The sequence below is a fragment of the Antedon bifida genome, chromosome 4 (assembly GCF_963402885.1).
Source record: "Antedon bifida chromosome 4, ecAntBifi1.1, whole genome shotgun sequence".
NCBI classification, from domain to species: domain Eukaryota; kingdom Metazoa; phylum Echinodermata; class Crinoidea; order Comatulida; family Antedonidae; genus Antedon; species Antedon bifida.
Genome location: NC_136229.1, coordinates 1,463,771 through 1,483,639, shown reverse-complemented (window position 1 = coordinate 1,483,639; position 19,869 = coordinate 1,463,771).

Here is a 19,869-nt window from a genome sequence, read left to right as displayed (position 1 = left end):
AATTTTAAAAATAATTATTCTGTGTTACACCTCTTTTTAACCTATGTTGTCACTCTCATTTATTGGAAGGAATTTACTTATTATAGTTATAGCAATTAGAATATCTTGTAAAATATTGATTGACCTCCGCGACACAGTGGGCCATTTCGGCCCAAGGAAGACATTTTTAAACGGCTTCAACATGGGCCGAATCATCTTGGGTCTAATAACTACTTTCCATTTAAAATTAGTTTTTGTAGTTACAAATCCTTGTACATCGAATCCATGGTATTATAGCATTTAAAAACAAGGTGTCTAGGATAATGACTTTAAAGGGAATTGAAATGAACAGATACCTTACATATTTAATATTTTTTATCTATAGATACAATATACAGGATCAGATTATTTGGAAAGCTGTAACTGGCAACATGAAGAAAAAAAAAGGTGACGATGACATTTAAACAAATCATGCATATTTTAAAAACATCATTAAACAAAAATGTTAATAAGGAATGTGTTTTTAAACATATATTTCAAGTGGTTAAAATATTATTTGAATGAGAAACACCACTGAAAGATACAGAACAGACTGTTACTGGTTTCATGTGTCATTCAAGAAAAAGAGGGTTAAATTTCAACCTAAGCTACCGCCAGTGCGCCCTCATGGGCTAGAGTTGCTCGTGCTTTGTGGCTTTGATTTCCTTGTTGTTGTATTGAGTTATTGATTGTTATTAAAATACATTATTCGCATTACATCGGTCTATGTGTGATCTGTAGAGTTGTGGCATATAAACATCAACCTTATTGGCGTGGTGGCAGCCCAAGATATTCGGACCTTCCGCTTAAAACCAGTGAGTTATTAGTTGTTGAACTTAGGCCTAGCCTAGGCCCATCCATACCATTATCTACGAGATCGCACTAACGCACAGAGGCGTACGACCAGCCAGCACATATAGCTGGTAGGATGGCGAACGTTAACAGAGCTCCTAAACAGTGGAGCTTAACCAAAACTGAAACAATAAACTCATTTGAGTCATGGCGGCAGAACATTATTTATACACTTTCGTTGGATGAAAATTTTGCTCCATTCTTGATGGAAGGCACACAATGGGGCCCCAAAACCAGAGCATCTCCACTCCGCCTATTTGAGGACGATGATGACACTGTCCCTAGAGCACGTCGACGTACTGCTCAGCAAAAGGTACACATGCTCGAGCTCATGCTAGGCCAGATCGCAAACTTCTGTCCTGTTATTTCTCGAAGCACAATTGTTAAAAGCTCCACGTCCATCTCGCATATCTGGCAGGCCATCCGACTTCACTATGGTTTCCAAACGACCGGAGGTCACTTCTTAGACTTTGCCACTATTCACCTCGAGGCTGGTGAACGTCCAGAAGATTTGTATCAACGACTATTGGCATTTGCTGACGATAATTTGCTACGCACTGGAGGCGGAATTAATCATCACGGCGTCGCGATCACAGAGGATGAAGAAATGACACCTACTGTGGAGAACTTTATTGTGTTAACCTGGTTATCCCTTATCCATAAAGACCTCCCGCGTCTAGTCAAGCAACGATATGGAACTGATCTGCGAGATCGTACCCTGGCGACAATAAAGCCCGAAATTTCGCAAGCGATGGATTCCCTTCTCGATGAATTGCATGCTACAGAAGACACACGCGCAATGCGTACTTTCGCAACACCTCCCACGGTCAACTATCAACGCGCTTCTCGCACGTCTCGTAATACTACTAGTCATATTCGTCGACAGCTAAAGTCTTGTCCTCTTTGCAAACAGGCTGGTCGAAAGCATGACACCCACTTTCTCAGTGGATGCATTCACTTACCTGAACAGGACCGGAAGTACATGGTCAGGGCTAGACAGGTCATCGGAATCATTGAAGGTATCGAGGAGACTGACGTTAGCTATGACGCCAGTTTAGCAGATAACCAGACAGAACAGGCTGCACTACGCGTGCAGATCAGACAGTCGCCCTATCTCGACGTTTTCCACAATCACTACACGGCACGTATTACTATCGACAGTGGTGCCACCGGTAATATGATCTCCCTTGCCGCAGCGACAGCCCTATCGGCCGAAATTAGAGAATCATCTCAATCAGCCCACCAAGCAGATGGCTCATCTCCATTAAAGGTTGTCGGCGAGACAACAATTACATTTTCCCGCGACCATATTGAACTTCTTTTTGACGGCCTCGTAGTCGAACGACTCGATGTGGATATTCTGGCAGGCACACCCTTTATGGAAAACAATGACATCGCCATTCGTCCAGCGAAACGTCAAGTAGTCATAGGGAACACTTCTTCTTATACGTACGGTTCTAAGGACACTACTAAGACCCCTGCCATTCGTCGCGCTCAAGTATTACGCGCTCCTAGCAGCTTAACTACTCTGTGGCCCGGTGACTTCATAGAGTTACAAATCCCAGAAGGTGTTTCGACTCATGATAATGAGCTCGCCCTTGAACCTCGCAGCTATACTCATCGACCTCCTACCTGGCCAGAGTATGGTACTATTCACAGCATTGACGCATTGAAATTGAAATAGTACCATACTCTGGCCAGGTACAGGAGGTCGATGAGTATAGCTGCGAGGTTCAAGGGCGAGCTCATTATCATGAGTCGAAACACCTTCTGGGATTTGTAACTCTAAATTGAATTGAAATTCGCATTGAAAATAACACATCATTACCTCAGGTTCTTAAACGAAACGAACACTTCTGTCAGATACGCCCTGTCTTTGTCCCGGACGACTGTAATACCAATGACCACACTTGTAAACCTCCTGTGAAAACCAGTTCATTACCACGCCCCACACAATCGACACTACATTCATTGCAAATTCACCTTGACCCTGATCGTATCATTCCCCCTACAATCCGACAAAGATTTAAATCTCTTAACGAAGAGTTCGATGTTGTTTTTGATCCGCATATCAAATGCTATAATGGCGCAGCCGGTCCCTTCCAAGCCGTCGTTAATATGGGCCCTGTACAGCCACCACAGCGAAAAGGCAGACTTCCACAGTATTCGCGAGACAAACTTGTTGAGCTTCAAGAGAAGTTCGACGACTTAGAGAAGATGGGTGTTTTTGTGCGACCTGAAGATGCGGGTATTCAAGTAGAATATTTAAACCCATCATTCTTAGTAAAGAAAGACAGCGGAGGATTCTGCCTTGTAACCGCCTTTGCGGATGTCGGTCGATACGCGAAACCTCAGCCTTCACTAATGCCCGACGTCAACTCTGTACTTCGTCATATCGCTAGGTGGAAGTACATTATCTCTACAGACCTCACTAAGGCATTTTATCAGATACCGCTTTCACGCGAATCGATGAAGTACTGCGGAGTGGCCACGCCCTTCAGAGGAATCCGTGTATACGCCAGGTCTGCTATGGGAATGCCGGGATCTGAAACAGCGCTGGAGGAACTAACCTGCCGCGTCTTGGGAGAGCTTCTCTCTGAAGGCGTCATTGCCAAGATTGCAGACGACCTCTACTGCGGAGGAGACACCCTAGATGAGTTACTTTGCAACTGGCGCCGACTGCTGTCCGAACTTTATAGATGCGGGCTCAGTCTCTCAGCAAGTAAAACATTTATCTGCCCAAAAACTACCACTATACTCGGGTGGACATGGTCCCTTGGCACGTTAAGAGCCAATCCACATCGTATTTCGACGCTCGCTACGTGTTCTCCCCCTAAGACTGTAAAGGGCCTCCGATCGTTCATTGGGGCGTATAAAGTGCTCGCACGGGTTATCCCCAACTGCGCTTCCATCCTCACACCTTTAGACGATGCTGTGGCTGGCCGACAGTCCCAAGACAAAATCACGTGGTGTGATGCCCTTTGTGAAGATTTTCAGACTGCTCAAAAGTTGCTCACAACCAGCCAAACAATCACGTTACCCCATCCAGATGACCAGCTTTGGATAGTCACTGATGGTTCAGTAAAAAGACACGGAATTGGGGCAACACTATACATTAGACGAGACGATAGTCTGCGGATCTCCGGATTCTTTAGTGCAAAACTTAGAGCTCGACAGCTTACGTGGCTCCCGTGTGAGATCGAAGCCCTGGCAATCGCTGTCGCAGTTAAGCATTTTAGTCCATATGTTGTTCAATCTACTAAACGAGCTTGTGTTTTAACTGACAGTAAACCGTGCGTGCAGGCTTTTGAAAAGCTTTGCCGGGGTGAATTTTCCGTGAGCCCCAGAGTATCAACTTTCCTGTCCTCCGCTAGCCGATACCAGGTTTCCGTTCGACACCTAGCTGGTTCCGCGAATGTTCCCTCAGACTTTGCAAGCCGCAATGCTCCTGAATGCATTGATGCCAATTGCCAGGTATGTTCCTTTGTTCAGCGCTCTGAGGAATCAGTTGTACTCAGAATCGCTTCACACGATTTCATCACAGGTCAATCCAAGCTGCCCTTCACAAGTAGGTCCGCATGGCTTTCACTACAATCTGAATGCCCTGATTTACGTAGGGTACATGCCCACTTAATCCAAGGTACGCGTCCTTCTAAAAAGGTTACCGATAAGAGAGATGTCAAACGCTACCTCGCTGTCGCATCACTTAGCAAAGACAACCTTCTCGTGTCTCTCGTTCATGAGCCACTTGCTCCTCCACGAGAAAGAATTATTGTTCCACGCCCGTTTTTGCATGGCCTGCTTACTGCCTTACACATCCGATTAGACCACCCGACTTGTCACCAACTCAAACAAATGGCACATCGATATTTTTATGCCCTCGACATGGATAAATCGATCGAAGTCACCACCTCATCTTGCCACCAATGCGCCACCCTTCGCCGAATTCCTAAGGCCTCTATCGATCAGTCTACTGGCGACCCACCGGAAACTGTGGGTGTTACATTCGCTGCAGATGTCATGAAGCGCAATCGTCAATTCATTCTGATTGTGAGAGAAGCGGTAACGTCATTCACAGTCGCTTGTTTTCTTGACAACGAACAGCGTAACTCACTTCGTGACGCTCTTATCCGAATGTGCGTTGAGCTCCGTCCCCTTGATGGTCCCCACGCCATTATCCGTGCCGACGGGGCACCCGGATTCCAAGCACTTGTTAATGACTCATTACTCAAGCAGGAACGCATCTGTATTGAAATAGGCCGACTTAAAAATGTTAATAAAAATCCAGTTGCCGAGAAGGCTATTCAAGAACTGGAAGATGAGCTACTTCGTTTGGATCCTGACGCTGGTTTTATCTCGCCTATTGCACTCGCTCGTGCAACCGCACAACTCAACTCACGCATTCGCTCCCGTGGTTTATCCGCTCGTGAGATGTGGACCCAGCGTGACCAGTTTTCCCACGAACAGATCCCACTCTCTGACCTCGAGCTTATCCGCGAACAGCACTCATCACGCACCTCTAATCACAAATACAGTCGAATTTCAAAAGCTCCCACTCGTGAACTTGCTCCTGCAACTCTTGTGGAGGTGGGTGATCTTGTATACCTGTATGCAGATCTTAACAAGTCTAACGCTCGTAAGAGATACCTTGTCGTATCCGTTGATGGTACATGGTGTTGCGTTCGCAAGTTCAGTGGAACCCAGTTACGAAACACATCGTACCGTGTTAAGCGATCCGAATGCTTTAAAGTTCCTAGCTCTATACTTGCTCCTAGTACACTTACCTCACGAAAGTACCAGAGTGAGGGATCGGACAATGAGGATAATACATTTGGACCTACCGTGGTTGCCCCTGTTCAGCCTGTCATTCCTGTTGAGATATCTTCTCCGCTTGTCGACGGTGCCACAAACACCGTCCTTGAAGATGTTCATGATTCTGATCCGCCCTACAACCAGATTCGCGATGAACCAACTTCTCAGTCTTGTTCAAGACCTCAACGCTCTCACCACCTACCAAACCGATTTTCTGAGTTTATTATGGACTAGTGGTTTTACGATCTTGCACGATATTTTATTTTTTTTAAAAGTTTCACTCAGAATAACATGATTTTATTTTTTGCTTTGATTTTGTGATGCCGGTTCCCATATGTTTTGCTTTTCTTATGTTTTGCTTTAAAGGATATTGTTTTAGATTAAAACTGATTAAGAAAGAAGAGGAAAGAAAAGTAGTCACGCCAGTGCGCCCTCATGGGCTAGAGTTGCTCGTGCTTTGTGGCTTTGATTTTCTTGTTGTTGTATTGAGTTATTGATTGTTATTAAAATACATTATTCGCATTACATCGGTCTATGTGTGATCTGTAGAGTTGTGGCATATAAACATCAACCTTATTGGCGTACTGTATTCTTATAATCTATATATAAATTATGCTTAATTTTGAAATAGGCGAGCACAATGGAAAACTATTGTAAAGATCTCCGCCTTGGATATCTACCTTATCTATCTCAGATGTACCGCGAAACGTAGATTTGATAACATTAGTGTTCACTATTACGATATTCTTCCATATTTCTATCTTAGGAAGATATTATTATTAAAAATCGTGTGAACGCAAGTAGTAATTGCTTGATCATGGCCATTAATCGCCACGTTCTTAATGTGTCAAGAATGCACATACAATGGAATGCTTTGTTGCATTGACTTTTTATATTTACATATCTTTGTTTTTGTTCTATGAGCTGTTAGATTAAGATTTTTTTTTCTCTCTTTTGCTATCGATATAATATTATGTCACCATGATATTCCGAAATAAAAAGATAAATGAAAAAAATGAAATTATAAAGGGTTTTAAAAAAATATTTCATCGTTAGATTTTCAACCGTACGTAGAAGTAATTCCCGGGTTGTTGAGTCATCACTTTGCGACTTTCTGGTTTTAACTAAGTATTTGCTGCCGTTGGTGGCGATATTAATTTTTGCTGTTTTGTTTATTTTTCGTGAAGACAGCAAAAAAAAAATTACACAAGCATATTTTGTGGAAATTGTAAAATCAGTATATAAGATTACATTGAGAGAACTGATAAGGCCTATATTTGAAATTGGGTAAAACCCTGATAGTCGAATAATGGTGGCCGAGTTGCTGTGTTAGGTCTGTAACTGCGTGTCCCGTTAAGACCCAGGATGATTCGGGCCATGTTGAAAGTGGTTTAAAAATGTCTTCCTTGGGCCGAAATGGCCTACTGTGTCACGGATGTCAATCAATATTTTACAAGATGTTTAGGTGCCAAAATAATGACTACCAATTAGGCCTACCGTATTTATTTGATGATAAAAAAAATAAATAAAGCAGCCCGCCTCTTGCCCCCACCATAAAAATCCATCTAATCCAACGCCCATACATATCAGTATTGTATTATAACACAATTTACCAAGCATTTCTTATTGTAATTTTGTTGTATTTGTTCATATCTAGAGGAATTTATTTGATTATAAATGTTACCATATTACCCTAACAAATTTAAGGCCTCTCTCGAATAAGCACCTCCCTCAAATGAATGCATCCCCCCTAAAACCCTACCAAACAATAAACACTGTACTTTAAAAATGTTATAATTATATTCATCATCTAATTAGATGCATTTCAATAATGGTAACCGACCTCCGAAAATTTCCAGGCCAGAACGTCCTTCTACAACCTGTAGAGGGGGAGCGAGCGAAGCGTGCTCACCCTCTAGTAATAATAATAATATAATAATGATAAAAATTACCTTTCTACGTCATCTTTCATATTTTCATTTATTACGGTGAGGACAGTCTGAAATTCCTAATTGGCCAAAAAAAGTTCATTTTAGATTTTGGTTATTTATAGAAATTAGGGAGCTTTTGATTTGCAACATAAGAACATTATTGTACGAATACAGGGAAGTTAGGATGTGCTTCTCTCTATTTATTCCTCAACACAATTTTGGTGGTTTATAGGTCCAAATGAGCACCGATGACACATCAATGCATAGGTCACAGATCATTGGGGTGGGGGATGGTGTTTGCTAAATCTCGCAAATTGTAATGTAAAAGATAGGACATTAAATTAAGCTCAGCCATTAATTTCACCATTTTTAGGCCCTGGGTCCCCCTATTTCAAAATCCTGGATCAGCCACTGTAAAGCATCATTGTCATTCGCCACTTTTTCAACAAAAATTGCTTTACCTTTATTGTATCAGAACGAGGATGACGGCAAACAAAAATCTGGTGAACCCAATTTGCAACTGCACAGCATGTTATATGAAAATCAAACTTGGCAATAGCGAATATCTCAGTCAGCTGAATTAAGCTAAACGATGATAAAAATGTACACTGAAGCAGAATATCAACTTGGAAAAGAAACTGAAGATCTTTCAATATTCCTGGTAATTGCTGCCTATATAAAAATAAAAATGAATGTTGTATCAATATACAAATGCAGTTCACCCCCTTAAATTATAGGGAAGTTTAGTTCTGGTTTATAGAACGTCATGGATGCAAAAACGTATCATAAAATAATAAGACACTTATTCATTCAATACTGTTTATTGGAAAAATCAGTTAGGCTACTATAATTTACTAGTAGGTCTACTAGGTTTAATGTGTATTGTTGTACCCGAACAGGTTTTTGCAGTAGATATGGTTACATGCATGTTTTTTTTCAAATGATTGAAATACATTTATATGTATAAAATATTTTATTATATAAAATATACCGTTCCTGCTTGCAACAGGTCAACCAATAGTACATAATAAGAAAGTTTATTTGAATACTTATTTGTAGGGTTTCTATTTATTAAACATTATACCACACCAGAATGCTGCTTAGAACTAAAAATATTCTCAATGATCAATAAATATGAATAAACATTCAAACTAAACTAACTAATCAACTTAAATGTATGAAGAAGATACTTACATAGTTCTATTTTGCTGCATTTTACTTTCCCTAACCTCCAGGCAGTTATATCCCCACAACCGTTCATCATTGTAACTATGATTATGCAAACTTGCAGGCCATTCCATTGGCTTTGAGTCACCACGCAAGAAGTGCAGAAGAGGCATCACCAGCAACCAAGATGCATTAACATTGGTGTCTGATGTTATAATCATGTTGCACCAATCCTCAAGCGATTTGATTATATCACTGAGAAAAAATGATGGCATTTTATACAGAAAATAGCAATTTTTTTACAAACATCTTATTATCAAAATCATCAATATAATATTTTACTTACTGAAGTATAGGATTAAACTCTTCCTTGATTTGTTCAATAATACAGTCATACTGTTCTTTGCTAATATTTGGTGGTAGAACTAATGCATGTAGTAAGACTTCTGGTTGATTCAAATAGATTTTAAAGTTCACAAGTATGTGGACTATAGCTAAGGCAGACATTAATGCATTAACAATTACATCACTGTCAGTATCGTTGGAAGCAGAATAACTTCCCAACTGGTTGACCTTTGGCTCAAGATATTGAAAAATAACCTGTGATTAAAAAAAACAACACACATAGGTGTTTCTATAAATGTTGGCCTCATATTTTAAAGTGGTGGTATAATAGAGGGAGAGATGACATCACTTTAAAATTGATAATACAAACTGTTTTGCAATAAAATAAATAAGATTGAAAATAAATATTTAAAAAATAATACAACATATGCTATATAATATACAATAAACTGATCATAAATATATAATGAAACATACTTGACAATAAAAAAAAACAACATAGTGTGTTCAAGAGCTATACCTCAAATGATGAATACCCAGCAGGAACCCAAAATACTGTTGATGAATATTGTGTCTGTGTTGATACTCCTTCCATACATTTAGCAACATGAATGAACTTCTGAAGAGCTTCACAAGGCTTCATTGGTTTACTATTTTCACACACAAAACCTTCCCAAGCAGGAAGGTATGACAACAAACCAACTTTATAGTCTGCTGCTATACGCTCATTACGATTTGACACTGTATCACCACGAAAAAATCCTTTGACATTTTTAAATGCTTGTGAAAATGACCATTTTTGATCACCTGATTTTTCTTTCATGGGGGATGTTAGATTAACCTGGTGTATCATGTTGTCATATTGATGCCACACTCCTAAAATAAACATTTCAAGATTTTGAGATGTAACAAAAAAATATTATTATTACTTTTGTCCTTATGCATAGTACCACATGTAACTAAAATATCCAAAGACAAATAAACTGTACCTTCTGCACATGGGTTCATCCTTTTTGTTATCAGTGCTCTGTTAGTAATTAAATAGCTAGATTGATTGTAGAGATGTTCATATTCATACACTTCTTTCCCATCCTTGTCCTTTCTAACATGACAATATTTGTATGGAATATTGTACTTGAGATAAGATGGTTTAATTTCAAGCATGCCTTTCATAAAAACATAGTTGTTTTCAGTTCTGGAACAGAGAATATTCAATATTTTATTATTTTTTAATTGGGTCAGCATGTTCTAATGAAATACAAAATATTAATAAGAATTGCTATCTCAAGAATTGGACAAAAATGCCTATCTCAAGAATTGGACAAAAATGCATTATTTTTCACAAACACTGAGTTTCCTCTGTGAATACACTAAAAGTGTGCGATCTTTTTTCATTTCAAGAATATATGAGAAAATTGGTCTATAGCTTCCTACAAAAAGTTATTTAGTACGTTCTGTAAACAACCATTTTCTTGAAACTAGGGAATGTAAGTGAAACTGGGTGGGACTGGGTGTGAAAGCTAAAACAATATTAAGTGGGAGGGATTGAAACTAGACATAGAAAAGTATTGTTTATTTAGAGGTGTGAACAACAAAAACCATGTGTCTAGAAAGAGTTTTGAAATAATGTAAATTGGCCAAAGACTATGGCATGATTTACTGTTGATGTACATTCAGGTTAAATGAAGATAGACAAATATCACTTATAAGAATTCCAATGTCTTGTGTTTGTAGATTTCAATAGCTTCTCTGGTGTGTCTGGAATTCCAAGAAGGAACAGTAGCAATCAGTTTAGGATCTTTCCAATTAACTCGGTTGTTGTTTGTGAGAATGTGTAATGATGTAATGATTTATCTTGCTCTCCTCTTCTGGCATGGCTTGATGTTCTTTGTGCCTGGCTTGAAGGTCAGGTCCAGTTTCCCCAATGGAGGCCTCCTTTCCAACATAAAAAAGTTATGCTTAAATAATTAAATTATTTATCGAACTTCTTTATGTTATGACCTTCAGTTTTGACCTTGACTTTTATGTCAGCATTTTGCAGTACTCGCTAGATACGACGAGAAAGCTGTCTCAAATATGGTAAACATGCAGACTTTCTAAACTCTGCCGAATCGTTACCGGTTGATGATATCCTGAAGTTCTCTTTGTTGTAGCCATTGAGCTTCAAAGCTTGTATTTCTTTTTTTAAAAGAGTGCAACCTCTATTTATGAAGACAGTAACCTTTCAATATTGCGCCTTTCATTGTGACCTTTCACACAGAAAACCGTAAAATTTCCGTAATATTACCTTCTAGACCGGCAATAATACCAACTTGCTTACTGGGATATTGCCACAATTCTATGTGAGAAGGGCTCAAGTCCCACCTAATTTCACTTATATTCCCCAGTTTACTGAACTTTCTACATTCTCACTCCTGAGGATGATCGAATTTAACAGAATAACATTAAGGACTTTTTTTTTTGAAGCACAATATGGTATAATTAACTGATTGTTCCATGGGTCAAACCCATTTTCATTCATTCTGCAAAAATTACACACTGTAACATTTATAAATAAAAATGACAATTTGATCCAGTAAAACCTTGGACAGATAACAAAGAAAGAGACTTAACAGTTACAATAGTGCAAATCACCTAAATGAAGAAACATTTTTAACTAAAAAACAGACAAATATCAGATAACATTGCCACTTTTTATATGTAGTCTATCTCTTACCTCTGTAGCTTCATTTCAACAGCATTATACTTAAAATCACCAAGACCATTTGATCCAAAACGCATATACACTGCATCAGTCTTGGTGTTGAATTCAAATTCAGGTGTAAGAACAGCATGGAAGTATATTTTCATCATTTTTCCCCCTTTACAATCCTTCAAAGCCTTTGGTTTTTCAAGTTGCTTTTGTGAACTAGCATCTCCTGCACTTTGGTGATCATTCTAATTTTTTTTTAAAAATCATACATTTATGTTTGTTGTTACATTTAAAATTGTTTGTGTTTTTGCTTTTTAAACTTTAAGGTGAATTTCAAAAGTCTTACTTTATTTGCGCTAGCAACTTTAGCATATGTAGAACATTTACCGTCTGCTTTCTGGGTTGTTAACTGGTTACAAATAATACATTGTTAGATCACCATTGAGGCAATGTTGGGTTTGCAGTGATTTTGAAAACTATTGTTAGGCATTTTCAGAAGTTATGCATTTAGTAGTAAGTTAGACTGATAATTTATGTACATTTTTGTTCACAATATGGCTAATGATATATGATATGATTTAACAAAAGTAACACTCCAATTTGCGTGTGGGAGAATTTGATCAAATTAGCAATAATAAATACATTTATTTACAAAGAAACAAATTGTCATACTTTATCTACTGATGAACCATCACATCCTGATTTTTGTTGATAACCATCTTGACGATTTGACGAATGACCTTGTCTTGCCCGGAGATTATGCCCTACTGAAGGAGTAGAAGTAGACTCGTTCAGACTACCAGAAACTGAAGCCTGAGTTGTTGGTACATTCTCTGTTGCAGCTGTCTGATTTGCCATAGTTTTCTGCTCTAGTGCTGAAGTTCTCTCATTTGGAATTCCCTTCTCTACATTTTTTTGATTTGCTGCATTTGGCACCTCTGTTGCAGTTTTCTGCTCTTGTGTCATTCCATTATTTGAATCAGCTGTCTTTTCGTCAGTTTTCTGCTCTGGCTCTGAAGTAATTTTCTGATCTCTAGGAGGTTCCTTCCCTACAACATCTTTCATATTTCCTGTATTAGGCAGTTTTGCCACAGCTGTCTGCTCTGCCTTTATAGATTCTCTTGGAGATCCTACCACAGTAGTTTTCTGATTTGTTTCATTTGGTAGCTCTGTTACTCTTGTCTGCTCCCCTGGAGTTGTTGTCCTCTTTGAATCAGCTGTCTGCTCTGTCTTTATAGTTTCTTGATCTCGTGGAGTTGTTGTCCTCGTTGAATCATTTGTATGTTCTTCTGGAATTGGCTGGCCTGCTACAATATGTTGATTATCATGATTTACACCTTCACAACCTCGATGATCAACAATGTTTTCATGCATGTCCAATTCTTTTATGTGATCCATCTCTCCACTTCTAAGGTTTAGGAGTGTTTCACTTACTGTATCATCATATTGTGTTGTTCTTCTATTAGATTGATTTTTTGAATCTGCCATTTTTTGGTTTTCTACCTCTATTAGTACACTGTGACGAGGTTCTCCAGACTTGTCAGCATATGAAGGATCCTCTTGTCCAGGAGGTGGAGGAGGTTGTGTCTCGATATGGTTTTCTGAAAACACACAGTGTACCTTTTTTTGCTTTATGGCAGCAATGTCTTCTGCAGGAGGTCTCTTGATTGAAGCTTCTGTTTAGGAAAAAACACAATTTACTATAAACCGAGTCTCATTCATGCAACTATACAATTTAACAGTGGTGTTCAGGGAGGAAAACACCCTTAATTTCATGCTAAATATTTTTTTCTGTCACTTAATTAAAATTTTGATCTAATTTTATCATATATAATAACCATTAACATAATAGAAGTCCAGTTTTGGAAGAGCCTATATGTGATTTGACAGACTTCAGCGTAAAATTAACCAGCATTACCGCGCACAATTTACCGCCAGATGTCAGCATATTTTTTTGTGTGGATATATTTCTGAACATGCTCAGAATGAATTTCTGACTGTTTGGATTGCTTGTGTGGGTCATGAGAAGGTACGAAAGGCCACTATACACTGTGTTCTTGGAAAGCTCCATCATATGGGCCATTGATTTGTCCATAATTATTGCATTTTGCCGGAGATTCCCCATCATTTATGTATTTCCATAGTACCCTATTTATCATCATCTTATGTCCGTGATATTGGACTAAATTTCCAAACTTTGAAATAACAGTGTTTAATTGCTTCTTTTTAGAAATTTCGATTATATTTTCTTTTCTGAATTGTAGTTTAATTTAAGCAACACTGTTGTACAGTTTATAGTGGATAAATGAAAATGAATTTTGGAAATTGTGGTTTTACTGACTTATTGATCAAAATAATACAATTTAACGTTTTGCTCAATATATTTATAGCAGCAGCTTCATATTTTTTTACTTTTTAAAATTATTAATTGATAATAATAATTAATTTGTATTTATTGATTATAATTGCCAGAATGTATTAGCTTACCTTCGTCGGGGACATCCTCTGACGTTAAAAATGTTGCGTGTGTTTTACCGGCAGAAAAAATAGGCAGGATACGATGGTATTGCTGTTTAGTAGCCCGATATAGAGTGTCATTTTCCAGTGAACTATAGGTGTCATTTATCATGACTTTTACGTGCGAGAGTACTATATCCGGTTATTTCGGGATGTCATTTAACAAAATTCGCTTTGCCACAGGCCCCACTATCTATACGGCCGGTTCTATATCTATTAGCCTTATAAGTTATCGCCTTAATAGATATAGCTCTATTACCTATTAAGCACCTACTAATAAGTAGATTTCAGGTAGATTTTAGATAGTTCCTAATAGGTTTTACCTCATTAGCATAATTCAAAACCCCCACTAATAGTATTAGATAGATTTTTCACTATTTTTAATCTTTGAGTAATACAGTTGTATACATCTATTGTCTACTTATAACAGCTATACAAAGGGCAACCTATTAATAGACATAAACAAACTGATAATAGCCAGTAACTGTTAATAAACTATCTACTTTATACAATAGATAGATATGGTCTACCATGTCTGTGAAGTTGGTTACTATGTTCCTAGTTCCTTATTCAAATTCAATTAAAGGGACAGTCACAAATATTTTTATATGATTTTAATACGTAATAACTGTCTAATTGAGTTGTTATTGCATCAACATGTTAGTTCTGCAAACTTTTTTGCGTCTACACCCTCTACGGCGAATAAGTAACTGGCTTTACAAACGTTATAACACTTGACCTACTTGATTTTTTCAAAATGTTTTATATATTTAGGTATATTTATTCATAAAAAAAGACATCAAAATACAACGGCAGCCAAAAGGCTGAAAAGTAGTATTTTACAAAATTTGATAAAAATATATAAATACAGTATGTATAAAAGGTAAAACTAGTTTTAAAAAATTAACACATTAAAATTGGTCCACCTGTAAGTTAAAATAGTGCCAGCCTATTCAATATTCATCATTAATGAGTCGGACTAAAAAAGGGACTGGTGAAGATCTAAATCTTTCTGTACGACCAAACGGGATTTCGAGTAGAGGCTTACTTGCAGACCTCAGGGTTCTGCTAATGTCACGAACAGGGGGAAGAATGCTTCTAAATGTATCAGACTTTAATATTCTTTTACCAAATTTCAGTAAGAGTTGGACTCTTCTGTTAACTAGCGATGGAAGGTCTGACAATTTAAGAGCAGACTCGTAGGATACATAGTTCATGCCATAAATGATTCGTAGAGCTCTTTTTTGAACTCTTTCTATTGACTTAGTTTGGCCTTTCGTAATTGAACTGTGCCACACAGGGCATGCATATTCAACTAAAGGACGTATATAGCAAGTATATACTTGTAGTAGATCTTTAGAAGGCGCCTTGGCTTTCTTAAGTATAATCAAAGTGTACAAACGTCGACATGCTTTAGCAACGATATCATGAATATGCATCTCCCATTTAAGGTTATCCTGCAAGGTAACACTCAGCAGTTTAATGTGATTTACACATTTAAGATCATGGCCATTTAGATTGAAACTGGGAGGAGGACATTCGGACTTTAGGAAGGAAATACGCATCACATTGCACTTGGATGGCTTGGGAAGGACTCTATTTATCAAACACCAATCATCAAGTTGATTTAAAGTGTCCTGCAACAATTGGCTATTACTACTTCTAACTACTTCACTAAGAGTGAGGTCGTCCACATATTTCCACCGCCTGTCAGTTCCCTCAGCAACATCATTGACTAATACCAAAAAGAGAAGGGGGCCCAACTTCGTGCCCTGGGGCACCCCACAAGTAATATTAGAATTTGAAGAGGTGGCTCCCTTAACTTTGGTATTGCATGTGCGATTTAAGAGGAAACTACAAACGGTAGGAAGAATGGACGGCCTCACTCCTATAGATATTAATTTATTTATGATTTGGTATGGATCGATCACCCTTGACCTACTTTACCATTTGCCACCCCAGTTCCGCGAACTTTTATGCATCTACGCCCTCTACGGCGAATAAGTATCTGGCTTTACGAACATTATAACACTTGAAAATGTTATTGAACTTTGACCGGAAGAAGTAGAGGAGGTCAAGGCTAACAAGTTGATGCAATAACAACTCAATTAGACAGTTATTACGTATTAAAATCAGTTTTTGTATATATTTGTGACTGTCCCTTTAATTGAATTTGAATAAGGAACTAGGAACTAGTAACCAACTTCACAGACATATGGACTACCAGATCTATTAGAAATCTATGAGTATCATATCTATCTGCTGTCTACTTATTATAGCTATACAAGGGCTACCAATGACCTATCAATAGACTATAAACAAAATGATAATAGCCAGTTAAATATTAACTATCAATCTAATTTATATAGCTGGGAAGTATATAATTCCATCGTTGACTCATTGAGTTAAAATCCTTAGTAGGCGAGATAAAAAGGTCTACTAAAAACTATTAGGGCTACTAAAAATAGAGCTATTTCTACTTAAGTTTACTTAAATCTACTAATTTTTTTTGCTATGGGTGGTGTTGGTTGGTAGTCTATAGGTGAGATACCTACATATGCCATTATTCCCAAATATGGACACCCCTCGAAGAAAAATGGAATAGTTCAGACTTCGTAGTGGGCCCAGAATAAATGTATCTCAGGAATGACATCTTCTTCATATTCTGAGCAACATTAGTGTATATATATATCAAAAAGATTTGTTTTTATATATGCATAAATAAAATCACTAAAACCATAAAAAAAATTCATACCTGATGTTTGCTTAACACCACATTCTGGACAAAATTTATGAGATGAAAGAATTAGATTTCGACAGTTTATGCATTGAAGCTCGTGTTTTACTTCTTGATTATCTGCAGAATCCTCTATTTCGTCTTCGCAGTCTGAGACCAAGGATTTTAGTGATTCCACTTTCTGAGCTTCTTCATTAGATTTTGACGTTTCATAAAACTTTTTATTTTGATTTTTAATTTCATGTGTGCAATCTGGAGATGCACAAGCAGCCAAGCATTCTTCTTCTTCCCTTTTCTCATCGTCAGATTTTGTTTTACACTTATCACAAAATGGATAGTTTTTGTTTTTCAGTTTAGTTTTACAGCCTGGAAATGCGCAACGATCTAACTTTTTTAAACACTTTTCACAATACAATTTTGTTGACTTTTTTGTTTTTTTATTACAGCCATCAGATTGACAAGTATTTTTCTTCTGAGGCATGGTGATGTGCCGATACTATTGAAAAGAACAAACAAAAAAAAATTATTTCCAAAGCTTACCAAATCCAAGCTATTCTAATACATATTCTCTGCAAAAGAAACTACTGATCTTACCAGTAACCATGACAGCATATTAGGGATGTACATTAAATTGATATAATTATAAGAACAAAGTCAAATTAGCAATTGAACTGAATATGCAAATAGATCTACTTGTTTTTAACGAAAACTCCTCAGGTAGAATTTTCTATTCATTAGCGACGTCACAGCCATTTCACTGTGATAGTGATATAATGTATAATATATGATAGTGTATAAATGAGCATGAAATCACAAAATTTTTCTATCATATACTCCTCTAATAATACATAACCAGGGTTTGTAGTGTTTCATAATTGCAATCAAGATTTAGCTGTATGCTGCAATTTATCATGTAGCACACTAAAAATAAAATCTTTTACACAGTCCAACCAAAGAATATATCTCAGAAAAATGAGCAATCTGCGATTTTGCATTGGAAATTTGTATCGCTTTTAACAGAACATGGATACCCCCCCCCCCCCTCACACGAGCGAGGTACTATACAGATTATAGAAGATTTTATTTATATATAGACATATAATGGTCACAATAAATAGAATTATAATATATTTTGCAATTATATAACATTTCACAGAAAATATTTAATAACAAACTATTTATGATTGTACATTTACTTTTTTTAGAAAAAATTATTTTATCACCATGCTAAATTATTTCACAACAAAAATCAACCTTGTTACCCAGCATGGCCTATGCTTTGTATTATATTGTCTGCCAAAAACATGAAAAATGAAAATAAATAAAATCAAACTTTGGCCACTTTTGTAGTTTTAATAAAGTTAATCACTTTCAAAGAAAACAAAAATTATGTTTTCATTTATGAAGACAAAATAAACGGTTAAATTCAACCGAAAAATCGTTGGCTGGCAGCAATTTTTTGCTTTAAATTTTGTTTGTAGAGGTAATTCAATAACTACACGACATAATAAAACACATAAAATCAACAAAACTTCCTTAATAATAACATTTTAAAATTGTTCGAATCAAATTGCGCAATTTAAAATTGCGTAATTTAAAATTGCGCAAGAAAAACATTGCACAATCCAAGAAATTTATTGCGCAACAAAATTCTTGGCAATTTGAAATTGCGCAAGGAAAATAAGCTAATTAATAAAATTACATCAGTCCTAGTCATACAAAACAATTACCCAATCCTCTTAATATAATGTACAAAAATGTTTACCTTGTCACTTGAACGAGTGGTACAAAACGCACGATTTCACAGTCACACTTTGATCCTACTACATCAGCGGAGGCAAGCCCTGCTGCTGCTTGCTGTTGAAGCCAGGCAGGGAAGTAAATAGTTTGTAAAATAAACTCTCTAATGCTTATTTCAACTGCTCGTACGATAAATGTTGGTCTTCCTTCGAATTCAACACTTTTCAGAATGAAGGTATTTCTGTCGGGTTTTCCATGTTCTCCGAAAACTGGAAATTCCCTTGTTTGTCATGTTAGTTCGGCGATAATAAAATGGAATAATCCACAATAATTGACGGTTCTGGGATTTATAATCTTCGAAATTTTTAATTATTATACATTTTAATTGAATGTATAGATTTAAAATATTTAATATCTCGTATTGTAATTGAAACCGGATACAAATTTACTATTAAGTGCATGTATTTTATTTTAGAAAATATTTATTGCACCTATTTGCTAATGAATTAACCCAAATCGGAGTATTATTGGTCAGAACACATCAACTAATCAGAACGCGTATAGATTACATCGTGGGTTATGTTTGGTTAACGTTGAATTCGTATTCATATGACGTCATCGTTTAATTCCGCCCATAATTTTCAAACCCCTCCCCCTCACCTATCATAGCCTATCTAAAAAGTTCACACCAACCCCCCAACACCCCACCCCCATTACATATGCAGTATGTGTAGTTTAACGATGGTGGTTGTGGGGAGGAGAAATAATGTTTCGTCAGGCTAGTGGACGGAACAAAAACATTATTAATGAAAATATAGCAAAAAAATAGAAGTGGAAAGGAATTATGAATGGTTGAAAGAAAGGCCTATGCCTGTATAGTCAGGGTCCTCGTGTATTTCCGTAGGATTTTAATGCCCAAAGTGAGATTTCACTTGATTTCACTTTATTATGGTGCTAGGATACCAAAAATGCTAGGTAACAAATTTTCACGATCCCGTAACCATGGTAATAGCCCAAGTTCAAAATGGCGACCAAATGGCAAATGACCATACAGAAAA